The 13,842-nt window shown below is 34.4% G+C and overlaps 1 protein-coding gene across 4 annotated transcripts in view; it reads left to right on the forward strand.

Moving 5' to 3' along the window:
• The window catches only part of LOC126855113 (uncharacterized), a 124,956-nt gene that overhangs the window by 93,747 nt on the left and 17,367 nt on the right, over positions 1–13,842 (forward strand). Inside the window, exon 1 of one of the 4 annotated variants that reach the window (XM_050602500.1) lies at positions 10,233–10,361. The exons of the other annotated variants lie outside the window; for them this stretch is intronic. The gene's annotated coding sequence lies outside the window, so the exon portion shown is untranslated. Of the gene's footprint in view, positions 1–10,232; positions 10,362–13,842 lie in introns of those variants that run through there. 4 annotated transcript variants of the gene reach the window in all.

Genomic DNA, 13,842 nt, shown 5'->3' on the forward strand with positions numbered 1-13,842 from the left:
GTTTCTTACTGCTTTTATGCTTTATTATAGACACAGTGCATCGTACTGTGTACACGACGTTGTACTCTCTGCATCCAGTCGTGTTTCTCACCGCAAAAAAGCTTGTCGTGGACGGCATTGCAGCGTCGTCGACACGCTCCGTCTCTGTTTCTCCCCGGAGGATCATTGTTGAGCGCCGCGAGAACGCGACAGGTCCTCGAAGATAAGGCCCGTTCTCCTTTCCTTACGTTCTTTTATTTCGCCGACATGTTCGACTTTAACTATGATATTTTCTCGGATATTCGACTGGGTGCATAATTAAATTTAATATAACGTCATTACGTCGCTAACGATATTGGCGAAATGTCAATGTGACTAGCAGTGCGAACGCTTTATCTTTAGGAGAATAAAAATATTGCACGTTGCATGCGTAAGAATATATAGATATTTATGTACATTTAATTTTGTAATTACTTATTGAATAATGTCGAGTTCATATTTTTACTTTATTTGACTTACATAAAGATTTTTACATAGTTCTTGTTCTGAAATTTGTTAAATATTGATTTATATTTTTTTAATATTCATTTTTATTTTTACACGCAAACTGAGAAAAAAAAGAAGTTTAATATATAGTAATAATCGACATTCTTTTTTTTTTTTTCCTAAACATTTATAAAAGAATATTAACTTTGCGACAGAGTTTTTTACAACTTTTATTTTCCTATAAAAAAAAAATTAACATAAATAATAAATTAATAAATCTTATAATGCTTTTTATATACAATTACTGTTAAAGTCCAGTTTAGAAGCACAAAACGATATTTTTCTTGTGTTATAAAACTTATTCTTATTTTCATTTTATTCTCCGAATCTTTTCTCTGTGTATAAATATCTATATTTTCTTGAAACTCTTGAAGCTTTTGCACTCTAAACATTCACATATATCGCATTTGCAGCCAATAATACTGTCGGCCTTTCTTATCAGTCTCTCTACGTTTTCCGTATTCTAAAGTTGCTGAGCAAAGTTAGGATAGTTTCTGTGCGATCATACTTGTTACAGAAATGGAAAGAGATTTTATCAAGTACTTAGATTTACTCGAACTTTGTTTGATCGATTCTAAGCGCTGTGTAAATGCTGCCACGACTTTCAAAATAAGGCTAATCCAATAATGAAGCGTAAGTCATGAGAAGCGGAATAAGCACTTCATTTCTGAAAGGTCTACTTAAAAATTTTGATTATATTACAGAAGCACGAAACGCTTCCTTTATTTAGTCAAGTTCAGTGTAGAAATTAATAAAATTAAATTTGAAATTAGATTTAAATAACAATTGCAAATTTATGCAATTGTTTTGGAAGATTACGAGATTTATTTGAAAGATAAAAAAGTATCTCCTTGAAATTAATTAAACAAAGAGATTGTAATCTAAATAAGGGATGTGTAATACGATATCTGGAAGGACATATACGGCTTATATCGTGTGTACGTCTGATCTTGTCATTATATAGGAATACCGCAAGAAGAACCGTTCGCTCCGGGCGAGCTTCTGCAATTATTCCTGTTTACTTTTCATCTGTTTTAATGACGAGCGAGATGTACGCTGATCTAATGACATCTGCCAGCGCGTTATTTCTACCCGAGAAAACTCAACGTACGCCTTTTTTTTTTTTTTGAGATATGAAAATTCCTCGTTAACCTAGTATCCTGTAAAATTTGTCCCAATTTAGGACAAAACTATTTTACTCGATTATATAAAAATACATATGCTTGGTTCAAATAGACTCGTTAAAAATTCAAATTGAACAAATATAAATATATAGTCTTGGGAAATAAAAATAAAAATTGGTTTATATATTATTAAAAAAAAAACGCAATAATAATTATAAAATTAATATATAGAATTAAGAATGCTTATATATTTATATGCAACAAGATGAAATATTTTTTATTCCACTTACAATATTAGATTGAACAAATGTCACTCCGCGCCAACCAACGTGCGTTTTTCTAATATCGATTTGGGCTTTATTCGCAAAAGCCATGGAAGATCGTTGTTGCGTATAGCACTATATGTTACAGCGGTGAACCTTTACCGGTAACCGAGAAACTTTTTGTCGTTGACAGCATTATCGAAACTCAACCGGGCGCTGGAAGGTCGTTGCCATCGATGACGTTGTTGCAAAAATAGTTTTAACACGCGCATAACTTTACCGGCGCGGAACGACTAGCCATAGCGACTATTCTCGTAAGTCTGATTTGTACTAAGGAATAATTAGGACCGAGGCTTCCGGCTTTTACATATCTAATGATAATAAAATTCAAAGCTTGATGGAGATTGCGATTAAGATAAAATGAAAGTCTTATAAATAATTATTTATAACGTTTAATTTATAGAATAAATAATTTACATGTTGCAAATAATTTTGTTAAATTATAAAATACAAAAATAATATAATTTATATAATTTAATAATAATTTTGCAATATTAACGTAAATAGATATAACATCTATAGGAAAGATTAATAATTTAATCATCTCAATCTACCGCTAATATCTTACATTATTCCGGGAAACTATTCCTACACTACATTATTAGATTATGTATTCTGTTATATTAACATCCAATGAATATTGTAGATCAATCTTCCTCTCCCTCTTCCTCCCATTCTCTGTGTGTATAATGCAGTTTATCCCTACTGCCGTAATATACCTGATATTAATTATCCAAAGCGACAGACGTTATCACAATCCGTCTTTAACGGCAGTAAGCTTGGCTAAAGGAATTAATTCTTCATTGCGTTTCTCAATCGAGAATATAAAGCTTTACTTTCTCTAAATATTGAGAGTATATTTTGTGTTGTTAAACTATATGTAAAATACGCGGTTCCAGATTATGACGTAATCGAGAGGGGTTCCTCATTAAAAAAAAAAAAAAAAAAAAATATATATATATATATAAAATAAACGTGAATGACTTTTTGCTTTAACTCGTGAAACTTTCGCCTTTCTCAACATATGAATAAGAAACATAGGGTATTATTTAAATATAAATTTATACAATTAAGTGCGAAGAGCAATAGAAATTGATGATCGTGCGCGGATTTTTTTTTTTAATCATCCTTTGGCTCCTTGCCATATGGTGCACGCAGAGCAATCGGAAGGGGAACAGAGCGATCTTTTTGTACCTCGAATCGTGACGGTAACGCCTCCGAAAATAACTCGCAGAGACAATGGCGTGTGGCGACCTTAAGATCTGTATGGCTCATAGAGCCATTCCTCCGTCTGACAATGAATTTTATTGTCCGACCATGACGAGGGAACGCTCTTCCCTCTTATCTGCCGTAATCACAGCGCCGTTATATCCCGCTTGCAGCAGATTTTACTGCAGATTTGATGAATGCATTTGTATAGAATAAAAATGATAAAAATTTATTGTATGATATTTGGGTCAGTAAGTGTTTTTATTTATGTTGTGCTCGTTTACAAAAATTGATGACGGGGATGTAAGTTATGTGAGATTTATAAGCTTCCCTCATTTATTATGTTCTTTAAAGCAAGCCATAGACATAAAATTTTATTACTTATAAGAACGCGATTATATATCGCTTTAATTAATTCTATGAAAGACGGTAAAAAATACCGAAAAATAATTCAAAAATATTTCTAGCAAAGCTGATAAATAAAGTTTTATTACTTATAATTCGCGCCAAGAGTTTTACTTAAGAGTTTTATTCAATTTTTCTTATTAAATAATTTTGTAAGAATTAAATTGTTTCAAAGAAACTCGGCTCCAAACATAAGAATATTAATTTGCCAATTTCCATAAATATATATTATTCAATTTGTACATAAATAAATAAAATACAACTACAAATGTTACTCGTCGAAATTTCGCGGTGCGCTTAAATAAAAAAAAAAAAAACGAACGACACACACAAATCCCGGCGACCCGGGAAAAGACATCGTCGGCCGAGTTGAGCCGGGGATGACTCTTATTTAAAATTTATCCGCGGAACGGAAGGGACGAACTATTTTCGTGCGCGCGCGCGGGGCGAAGACACGTTCGAGAGTAACATGCTTTCGCCACCGAGGGGAAGGACGGCGGGTGGCACAGTCTTGGGACAATTTGAAACACTGGGGTCGCATCTGGCTCCACTTTTCTAGGAGCTCCTCCGGAAGGACCTACGTTGTTACATATGTGTCGACTGGGCGGGTGCTCGGGGACCGAGCGAACACAAAGTAGAACGTCGGTCCTTCGTGTGTATCCTGCCAAATCCTTGCAATTAGAGCGACCTTCTCGTGGTCTTCGAGATATTCGAGATTTTGTCTCTGATATTTATATTGAAAATTAGAGGGAGGGAGTAAGGAGAGAGAATGCGCGGAGATGAAGAAAACTCTGCTATCATTTTCAGGTAAATGCAAAAGTTAGGATTTGAAAAAAATATTCTTCCTCGAAGCAAGATTATATTATTATTACGACACTTATAATTTTATTTTAATTAATTTCGTAATCTTTACTGTTTTTTTTTTTTTTTTAAATATAAATATAAGAAATCATGGAGAAAGATAACGCATTTCACATAAAAGATTCTTGGATAAAAAATTTAATTATATTACTAATAATCTATAGTTAAACATTACATATATTTATAAAACATTATAATTTTATCCAGCATTTTTTATAAACTTTATAAGTTACTTTATCATAGCCATGATTTCTTAATATTTCTACTTCCGTCCTTATTACAGCGTGACGAATATCTATTTATAAAAAGTCAATTGTGTTTATTTTTACAAAAGCTAGCATTACAAAGTTATGGAACGTCATGTTAGTATCGGATTATTTTGTACGATTTAAGCCAGGGGGATTCATACTAATTTAAAATTCTCATTCGTACCTCGCGTACTTTACGATACGCACGATTTAGAATAATCGGCGTGCTGGCTAAACGTACGGTTTTTTTTTTTTTTGCGTTGCCCTGTTTTACTATTATGCCGCTAATGCAGCGGCACGTTTAGATTTATAGCATGAAGTCGTGCCGTTCGAGTGCAATGTTCATCGATCTCGCAATTCATTACCGCGAGCAATCAATCTGTATAATTTGCACGCGCCACTGTGAACACACTATTACTTCCAATAGATTTGGCCGGTAATCGCACATGATTCACTCGTTTGTTTAACCGAAAGAACACAGCCGCGAAATCAACGGTCGTTATTCCATTTTATTACGAGCGACAGAAGCGATTAGTTGAGCGCACCGATGACATTTATCGTCGTTTATCGGAATTATCAAACGTCTGCAACGCGATAGTCGCGCCTCGTATTACCGCGAGTTTCGTGTAAAATGGTAGAATTTTTATTTCCAACAAAAGAAAGATTCTTTTTACCGTCCATTTCAATTATCGAGTCGATTCAAATTTTTCTCCCTTCTCATCTCCTTTTTTCGACTTTTCGCTTACTCTATTATTTCTTTTTGACGGACAAGAGGCTCCTCTCAAAATATTGTCCCTTGATCGAACGATGAACTAGTAATATAGTCAGTAATGTTTTAGTGAAGCTGAAAAACCATCAGTTTAAAAAAAAAAAAATGGAATATTGAAAAAACAGGGGACTATAGGATATTGGAATATCGAATTTCGCTCCGTCTAAAAAGTAAATTAAAACGGTAACAAATATTGGCATTTTTCCTGTATCGATAGTGACAAATCACTAGTAGTCTTTTTTATTTATAAATGTTGCTATTTATGAATAACATTCAATAAGTATTCTCATGAAGATAAAGTTTCGATAAAAAAGTGAGTCTTACATTATTTTACAAACCTATAGATAAATTTTTTTATTTATAGCAGCAAATAAAATTATATTGTATAAGAAAAATGATCTTTTATTAGAATATAATTTAATTCAAAGTTGGAGTTTCTAAATTAGAAACAGCGGCTAAAGAAATATTCTATGATATTTACTTTCATAAACAAAGCTTTTAATTAATTTTAACTTAATTAAAAAATTTTTTTTAATTTGTCGCGAGTCGTGTTTTTTATGATAGAAATCCATTTTTACTTTATTGAGATTTAAAATAAAACATTAAATGCAATTATAAATAGAATGTTAAGAGCAATTTTAATCATCGCTAGTAGCGATGAATAAAATTAAATATGCATGCAAAAGTTGGAAGCTATTTAAAGCGCGAGTTTTTAAAAACATTCTATATTAACGGATTTGAAAATTACTTATTTCATTCATTATATTTCCTGCATGGAAATTGTCATTAAAGCTTTTCGAGTAGCTGCTGTTTGGTGACAGTCGGTGATTGCGTGACAGATAAAAGAGAAATATCGTATCTCGAGTCTCGTACTTCCGAACGTTTGGACTTACATACGTGCATACGTTGCAATAAAAAGGCGTAGTCCTGTCAAGATTCCGAGAAAATATTAATGCACTGGGAGAGACACATACGCTCGCGTATAACATAAGTCACGCGTTTCTTGCCGCCGTCTGTTATTTATAGCCCGGTCCGTACGGATGTGCAATTTTTCAAAGTTTCCGAAAACTTTGGCGCGCGAATCAGAAGGTAGAAAATTTTTGCATCTGAATGCCTCAAAGCCGACTACTTTCCCGAGATTTTCCTTTAAGCTCTCGTTTCACCGTATGACGGCATCGACATCTGTTACCGTTTATAAACTGTTTATAAGAAAGAAATTGAGAAAAACAGAGAGAAAGAGCGCGCGTCTTTCCCTAACGATACTTGCATGCGGAATATTTCGAAATTATCAGATATATTTTTTTAACAACATTCATTGTAACATAACATCAAATCTGCGTACAAACAGATAGCACTTATTACATTGATCGCTTTTTAAATTTTTAATATAACAATTTAATAAACTGACAAGACAGATAAAATAATTAAAAAATAATCTAGAAATGTGAAAATTAAAAAATACTCTAGAAATGTGAAAAATGTAAATCGTGAGACCTCCGTAAGGGAAAATAAAAAGATCGTACTCGTTGTAGAGAGTTAACTTTATTCATCGCCTTCCTCGCTAGTTGGCCACGATCTCTTTGCGGAAGTCGCGAAAATTCCGCGGTTTTCCGGTCGTTTCTCCCCAGGTGGTGATTAAAATAAGGGCGCGACATTACTTGGTTCGACTCGGGGAGTATCGTCGAGTTTAATGAAATTCTCCGTCTGTCAGAGGAGGGAGAGGTGTCTTTATACTCACTTCTTTATCGCGTAAACGACCGAGCGAAACCGCCGCCAGCCACACCCCCATTTTGGAGGCTGCTCTTATCATTCCGCGGTTCATCATTCCAGATATGCAGGCAAGTCGTTGCAATCTTTACTTTATGTATATCTCCTTATGACCTTTTTCTATCTTACATAAATTTAATGTTACCAAAGTTTAATTTATTTACATTCTTTTAAAACATCCTTCAAATCGTTGGTATTATTTTTGCCTAAACGAAAATCAATAAGAATCATAAAATACAAATGCGCAGATTAAAAAGGAATTAGCTTTATCTTTCCGCTCATCCGATTGTAATCCGAAATGTGTATAATTAATTGAAAGCTTATTAATATAACCACGAGTTTCTCGAGACTAATTAATTATTAGCAGCAATTATTCTTGTCTTGACAATGAAATATTTATTGTTTAGAAGGGTTTATGTTTAATGACGATCGCACAACAATTTTTCACACATAGAAACAATATTAATTAATAAATTATTTTAATTAAAAATTGTCATATTAGCATCTTATATCGCTTTAGAGAAATCATGATTATTCTCGCGTAAATTTTATGGCCTAAAAAAATTCATAAAACTAGACAATTGATGTAAGGTTTGCGATTTGCACAATACGATATAATCTCTTGTCTCGTTTCTGCAAAAGTGGCTAAACGATAAAACGATAGACACAGCCGAACCGAGCCTGATAAAGTAAAGTAGACGCGGCGTGGAACGATATCGTCGCGCAATCTCCTCGCTCGGTTGGATTGTCCTCGATTTGTTAACAGAAAGAAAAAGAGGGTCTCTTTCACCGTGACTAATTTCTCAAATATTAACAATGCTGTTTCTCAAGCGCTTTGTTACGTCAAACGAACGTCGCTAATTTAACGATTGAAGTAGCCGCGAGCGAAACGGTGACGATGTTGAAACGATAAATTCTCCGCGGATTGTGTCTCCATTCCCTCGATAATATACGAAATATTTACACGTCGAGGTGTTTAAAACGATCATCCTCTCGTATTATAACAAAGCAAAATTCCTAGCGTATATTCGAATGCGTGACAAAAATATCGGATCGACGAGAGAGAAGGCGAGCCAGATTTTGCCGATACAGGTTTCTCTATTTTACGCGTATTTGTCAAATCTGTTAACGGTTACCCTTCGGAATAAGCGATGCAATGTAGTAACGCTCTCTCGATGCTGGTGGTTGCGAACTGCGTCGATCGCCGGATTACCATCTTCCAAAAGCGAAACGTATAAGCCGCGCACAAGCGGATAACCGGTGCGATGTTACATATTGCGACGCTGTCAATACGTAACGTCGTTTTCGAATTCACGTGACTTGACGGGAAATCGCATTGCGTCAATTATTCGCCAATCAAATCGTCTATTATCGATATTTATGATCGAAAGAAACATTTATGCCATCGACGGCGTTTAGGGACGAATCTTGGTTTTAAAGTATTTCTTAGAATATTCTTCTTTTTTTCAATCTTTCTTTATTTTAAAAATATATATCATCGAAAATATCAATGTTTCGTTCATTAAACCGAGAAACTTAAAGGAAACAAATAAATACATATAAATAAAATAGAATTTCTCGACTTATAGGAAAATCGTTCCGAGATGCAAATGTCGCCCTCACACGCAGCCGCAAAACATGCTCGCGAAATCGAAGGGATACGGTAATGTGTTGTCGCGAGAAAACAAATCGTGCGTTATGTTATGTCGGTTAGGGATCGAAGAAGGTTGCTCAACAGGTTGAGAAATAGAGGAGAGGAAACACTTCACACATACACCATCATCTTCGGGCGAGATTCAAAGTTTGACGCGAAAGAAAAAAAGAGATTTTTTTTTTTTCCCCTCGATTGTCTCCTTCAAATCCTTCGCTTCTCCCTTCCGTTCACCCTTGAGTCCCTCCTCCGAGTTCGAACAGCTGCGCACCCCCGGGAGCCGACTACTTATTCCGACCCCTTCTAGTGGCCTGCTTAGTAATATCGCTAATACCCATTATATTAAGTTCTAAACTGTGTCTGTCTTTCTCCGTTGCGATGAATGGGATATTGTAAAGCGTTCGTTAAGTGCGATTGCACAAAGCCAATTTTAAATGCTACTTCAATCAAAAGTCGTCGTAGCAACTGTCGCATGGTGGTTGATTAAGGGGAGAATAGGAACGGTATGTTAAAGGAGAAGGAGTTGCAATTTTTATTAGGATTTTCGTAGAAATAGTCAAGTGTAGGTATACATAGATCTAATGAGAATGTATCGAATTAATTATTTTCTCATTGTTTCTCTTCATACGAATTTGAATTACGTGTTGTAGAAACTATTTTTAATAATATGTGTGAATTGTAATAAATCTTCGTAAATCGATATTCCTGAATATATTGATCTTTAAATGTTTAATAAACCAGAGTATCCAATATATTGTATTCAATATATTGTGATTATTATATTGAATGTCAGTCATGGATATGTAGTAGATACTTGTTATTTATTTCATAATCGATGTACTTTACATGTAGCATATTTTGCAATAATATTTCCGAATTATGTGACAAGTTTGGATTTGATCAAAGACATGTATATTTAAATAATATTAAAAGATCAAGTACAGGGTGGTCTGTAATTTATGATACAATCGGCAAGAGACTGCTACTTAATGAAAAAATAAGTCGAAATGGCAGAATGAAATTTTTTCATATGAGGCTTTTAATAAAATCGACTTTAAATATTGGTTGAATACGCACGCCGTTGAGCGGGCCTCGATACAAATCATTTACTCTTTTGTTTATATACAATGTCACAGCTTGGCGTGTTTATGACGTAGTCATTATTTGTTATGATCAGTTAATATCTCACTTATCAGTATTTATCTCTCAGTTACTGTCAACCTATCGAAAGGCATAGTAGTCGCGAATATACGCACGCTCTTTGCATTGGTTTTAGTCTGTCAATTTCGATTTATTTTTCCATGAAAATTCAATCTCTTGTCAATCATAAATTACGGACTACTCTGTGTACATATATATATATTTTTTTTATGTGTAAATTTTTTTTTTGTGCGTGTGTGATATAAACTTCAAACCTCCACCAGATTTTGGAAATGTTTATGTATCTACTTGTGATTTCTGTCTTACAAGAAATTCAAGGTAACAAAATTTGATTTATATTTCTTTGAAACTAAATCGCTCGTATTATTCTTACCTGAACGAAAATCAATAAGAACCATAATATACAAATGCGGGGTTAAAAGGAATTAGCTTTATCTTTCCGCTCATCGATTATAATCCAAAATGTGCGTAATTAATTGAAAGCTTGTTATTATAGTCGCGAGTCTCCCGAGGCCAATTAATTATTAGCAGCAATTATTCATCCTTGTTTTGACACATGAAACATTTATTGTTTAGAAGCATTTATGTTTAACGACGATCACACGAGAATTTTTGACGCATAAAAGCAATGTTAATTAATAATGTTATTTTAATTAGAAATTGTCGTTTATAAGCTTTAATATCGTTTAAAAAAAAATTATTATTCTCGCGCAAATTTTACGGCCTGAGAAAATTCGAGTCCATAATACTAGACAATTATTGATATTACGCTTTTTTAGTTTTTGACAACTGATCAGCTGTTTGTAAAAAAAATCAATCATATTTGTTATAATTCTCGCAACATTTGACAAGCAAAATTCTATTATCCTTATAATTAAAAAATTTCACAAATTACGTAATACTATTAATTCCTTTTTTGCGTAGTTTCGGTAATTGAAGTGTGCAGATGCACTTTTTACGTAAAACGTGCAAAATCGAGAAATCCGTTTCCGAGCAGTGCTTTTTGCATTATGTACAGGAACTTTTCGATTTATCGTGCGGGCATTTTTGCGTATTTATCAGCATCTGCTCGTGTGTAATTTTCACAATTGCCTTGGTCGGCGATGGCGCGAAAAAAATTAGTTTATGAGCGAAGCGATTTTATCAGATATCCCTTGTTTTATTTGCTCGTGGAGAAAGGGTCAATTTTACGCTATGAACGCGGGAACACAAAGTTAACTTTAGAAGCCCCGCTTTTTATCGAAATTCGCGTGCATACGTCGGCTTAAGGCATTAGATTTCAATAATATTGAAATCATCCTTGCGAAGTTAACCTTGGAATATCGAATGTCGGCAATTTTGCATCGATAGAGCTTTCATAGTGCTTTTTGCTCTTAGACAGTCGCGATATTAAACGGTTCCATTAATCTCTTTTTGAGATACTTGAAGTAAAAAAAAATTCCGTAAAGAAATTAAATTTGATATTTTTTAATTCTACGTTTTAGTAATGAAGTTGTGGGAGATGAGACAGAATTGTATGAATTAATATGCGAATGAATATTTTGTGAAACAATAGAACGGATATGAGAGGTATCTATTACATACAAAATTAACGGACAACATTTAATTTAACGTTTAATTTTATTGTTCAGGTATTATATTCGTACATACACATATTAAATTTTAATCTAAAATTAATGAAAAATATCATGTTTCTTGAATCACAATAAATAAATTTAAAAGTTTTGGAAATTTTTTCGACACCAAATTTTATCTCAGATATGTATTATCTACATGATATATTATTACACAAAAATATATAATCTTTCATAAAACGATAGACACGACATATTTAAAGTTTCTATATATGTTTCCTAAATTTTAGGAAAATATGTTAAAAAATATAATATTTTTTAATAAATTTTGAAATTTGTAAAAAATTTCGAAAATATATTTTTTTATAATAGAAACTATTTAAATATGCACAGCTCTTAAAAAAAATATTTTGGCTGCATATAAATATATTATAATGAAAAAGTATTTCACGAAATGTTTCGTGCTAATTAAATTTAGTAGGCTTTTCTTACATGCATGAGGATATAATATAAATAAGATATTAATTTATCATTTTAAGAAGGAGTGACGTGCCGTTAAAGAGGATATCAATAAAATATCCATTACGGGAGTAATTTGAAAGCGATACACCCACACATTTCTCGTTCTTATCATCCAGCAGCGAGATTCAATCTCGCTCATATAATAACGATCGTAATACCGGGTATCTCTGAACGCCAACTCTTATCTGAGCGCCGTCGCCACGCGATTCGATACGACGCGATGAAGCGTCTGAACAATATCATCGAGAGCGAATTTATAGGTCGTGGGAAAGGTATGCACAAACGCCGTGTCGGACGGGACGATAGACAGGCCGAAAAGATACACAGGCGGTAAAGAAAGAGAGAAGGTTAAAGAAGAGAAGAAGAGAGGCAGGAAGAAACGCGCTCTATAGCTGGTGGCAACGCGCCAACGATCGATTGCGAGTACAGAACGCGCTATGCGCTTTATACACACGCTTGTACATCGAGCCAAAGAGGAAGGAGAGAGAGAAAAACTCGTAGCCGATGTTCCCGTATATACTCGACGACGAGTGGTGTACGCGAGAGGGTTAATAAAACCTTGTCTGTGCTCTTCTCTCCCGACGTGTGCATCCCGGAACTAAAGCGAGCACGTCAATAAGAAAGAGAGAGAGGAGGTGAATCGCGGTATCGACAGCCGGGAAGAGATCTCTCGGGTCGGCTCGCAGGTCGTCCGCCTTTCGCGAGCCTTTCGACGACGACGTTCACCGCGGATACCGCGATACCGACACGATCGGTTCTCGCACGTGTGATTCTGCAAAATGGCCGTAAAATTGACTCCCCGATTTCTCTAAAATCTCATCGAAATTTGTAGCTTTTACACGGTAAAGAAATTTTCCAAAAATCCAGACGCTTTTCTGCCTGATTCTTCAGAACTGGGTGTCTCAAAAAAATTTCAGACAATCTCTCTAAATAATCAGAATTCATTTTTCTCAAAATTTAGATAGCATTTTATTTGAAAGATAGTGGGTCTGCGAAAAAGCTGCCGACACTTTGAGGTTTCAGTCAATTTTTTTTCTTTGAACAGCGAACAAAAACATGTTGAAAATTTTAATTACACAGATTTTAAATCCTTATTAAACAATAAGAGAGCGAAATAACATGATACCCTGTACGGAACATAGTAGTAGAAGAGATTGCGTGCTTGTGGGACTTACAAAAGTATGGAAAAAAAGAAACGAATGTCAGATTTGTGACGATAAGCAAATTTGTAGCCTTTTTTTTTTTTTTTTACAATCATTTATTGCATTATCAGCAACAAGCATCGTTTGTTACGAGCGACACAAGAGTTTATCAAATGCGCCGCATAGCTTTACACAGATCATGATGGAAAAATATTTCTTTAAAGTTCTAAGAGCTTACACGCCGCGCAAGAATATCGGAAATATGCGATGCACGTAGCAGTAAAGAATTTATGTAGATGCACGCGACGCATTTTCTCTTTTTCCCTCCTCCACCCCTCTCCCCCCCCCCCCCGCCCGCCCCTTCCTTCTTCCCGTCTACTCTTTTCCCATGAGCAGCGTATGTTTGCCTATATGTGTGCGCACCGTAGCTTATATTATTTGTGTACAGGGTATCTCATAAAGGCTCTGTCGCAAGTCACGTAATTCTTATATTGTACCAATTTCACGAGCTGGATAAACGTTGTACTCTACGAAAGAGATATTTATACAGAGGAAAATTTG

Source organism: Cataglyphis hispanica, chromosome 15, assembly GCF_021464435.1.
Source record: "Cataglyphis hispanica isolate Lineage 1 chromosome 15, ULB_Chis1_1.0, whole genome shotgun sequence".
NCBI classification, from domain to species: Eukaryota; Metazoa; Arthropoda; class Insecta; order Hymenoptera; family Formicidae; genus Cataglyphis; species Cataglyphis hispanica.